We start from the raw sequence: 2,690 nt of genomic DNA, 5'->3' as shown, positions 1-2,690 counted from the left end.
TCCATCTTTCTCTATGAGAACAAGCACACGCATTCTTAATCCTGTCACGGCCACTCCACTAGGCTATTCAGCAGGACAATTCAGAATAGTAATAGCTGGAAAATAACCATTACAGCCTGAATTTACACAAAACTGTAAGCTCACTCTGCAAAGAGGTGACTTTGTTTTCTCCTCAATCTGGTTTTGATGTTCTCTTTCTCCTTCCTTTTATGCAAAGCTCTCCACCCCAGAAGGCAGGCAAGCAGCCAATCCACCTCTCTGCCCCACTCCAAAATAAATGTTAGATGCTAAAGAATGCACAAAAGGAACTGTGAAAGGGTTTGTAAAAAGGGTTGCTGTTTTGATTTTTTTTTTCCTAATTTTGCGAGGCTTTGTGTATTTTCCACAGTGCATTGTACTTTGTTCCAGTGAGGTTCTTAAACTGTGGCTTACCCTGACCATCTGACAGGTCAGAGGACATCTGCCTCACAGATAGGCCTGACACACTAAAATGCCACATGCCTTTCCTCTGTTACATTTCTCCTCTGACAAAAACAAAACACTGTAGGCTGATAAAACAAGCAGTGTGTTGAGAGATTTGTCCAAAATATTGGATAACTCTGTGGTAGATCTGAAATGTGGCTTGTTGGATGTATATCCAGGGTAATGCATATCTGGTATAGCTCCACCCAAGACCAGATTCTCAGCTTGAAATAGTCCCTTGACTGAACAGAGCTAAAATGTTTTACAGCACCTGAGGATATAAGCCTCAGTACACAAAATGGTGTGTGTACACTCTGGATGCTCTGCTCCTCCTGCGCAGTCCAAGGGAGTCTTTGCACTCTGGTGGTTATTCTGTATTGTAACCAGCATATCTCACTGTTATGTGTCCAAAACTTACACCATTATAAGAAATCTTGGAATTCCTGTGCTTGAGTGGTGATTGTTACAGCTCTTACAGCAATGCAGCCCAAAGAGCCTGCATTAGGAACACCAGCCTCCCAGCTAAGCAGGCACCATCCCAGGGCACAGCAAGGAGAAGGTGCGGAGTCCCTGCAGAGCAAGTTGTTTCTCAAAGCATTCTAAAGAGATATCATCGAGGCTGTGCTGTGAAGCATGCGGTCTGGGGACAGGAGGTATGTGTTCCACAGCCCCTCTGAGCTCAGATTGGCTCTTGCAACACTGATGTTACAGTTGCATCTGCAGATGGTCAGTGCCTGGATGGCTCGGATCCAGACTCCCTCACAAATAAAGCATGTGGAGATACTGAAACTCCAGCTGTTGTGCCCAAATTCCACTGTCTGCTGCAAGGAAAGACAGATAGCTCACAGAAGAGCAAGTGTGAGTGACTGGCCACAGAGATCTGTTCTCCCCAATTCATCAAATATTTCCATATGTTCCATTCCAAAATATTGATGTGCCGAGCCTTGAGAGCTTTATATTTAGCAAGGAACATAAATCACAAATGCAAGAGGTCAGCTTCTGTAATGTTTCCTGGCTTATCTACTGCACTACTAATAGCTCAAAGGGGCTTGTAATTTAGACTGTGAACACCACGGCACATGCAGGAAAACAATGTCTTTTACCTCTGGCATAGACTGGGGAGTGCTTTCTAGTGACAGGTTCTCTGGGCCCTCTCAGAGACCTCCTGGCAAGGCTCCCAGGGGGCTGCAAGAAGTCGGTGAAACAAACGAGACCCCACAACTTCACAAACCTGGGAGTGACATGGTCCATGGAATTTCCTGGATTTACACTGAGGATCTGGACATAGACTCCCTGTTACTGCTGCATCCAAAAGGGAGCCATAGGGCAGAAGAGAAGGAGAGATAGAGGGGCTGAAGCGGGCTCCTGGCACTATTTCACCTCCACTGGAGCCCTGACAGATTCAAAGGCATGCTAAGACACCTCAGAGGTGCACAGAGGTTTGCCACATCCTCCTAAAAAATATGGCACATGTTCAAAGGCTGAAAGTGATAAAGAAGTCAGAGGGCTTGCCTGTTTCTTCTTCTTCTTCCTTCTTTGTTTCCTTTGTTTTCTTAGCTAAGGAGCCTCACACAGGTCCTATTCTTTTCATTGGAAAGTGGCTTGTAAATTCAACATTTTGGATTAACAGCCCAAGAACTCAGGAACACTCATGTGAACTGCATCAGCTCTCCCCTGGCTAAGAAGGTCATCCCATCAATCTTCCCAGCACATTAAAAAAGTGATGCACTGGTGTGTTATTGCAAGGAAGGTTTGAGGCCTCCCCCTTTATAATTAATTGGTTTATGCCTCTGAATAACTCTGTGTTTGGTTTAATAATATTGCTTTGCATTCCTGTAGTTGCATCCATCTAAGGACCAAGAATTGGTTTACCAACATCAAAGCATCTGTCCTCTTGCATTGAATTTTGACATCAATTGATTTTCTTAAAATCAACATTCTGACACATTTTCCCTCTAGCAGCTTGTCCTGACCTTTAAAAATTCTTTTAAGCAGAATCTGAGCATGGCTTTTCTGCTTTCCTCTTGAGTTCACAGCAAAACTTGCCAAAAGGGAGAAAGTGTGCATCCAAAACAATGGCAGTAATATGCACGAGGTCCTGCCAAATGCAAGGAGTGAACAGCCTGAAGGAGATAACCAAATACTTGCTTATTCACAGGGCTTGTTCACTAGCAGCCAGATTATAATTTTAGCAATAGGAGGTACCCGGTTTTCGACAGATGGGAACT

This window comes from Cuculus canorus, chromosome 3, assembly GCF_017976375.1.
Source record: "Cuculus canorus isolate bCucCan1 chromosome 3, bCucCan1.pri, whole genome shotgun sequence".
Taxonomy (NCBI): domain Eukaryota; kingdom Metazoa; phylum Chordata; class Aves; order Cuculiformes; family Cuculidae; genus Cuculus; species Cuculus canorus.
Note: the sequence above shows the minus strand (reverse complement) of the source record.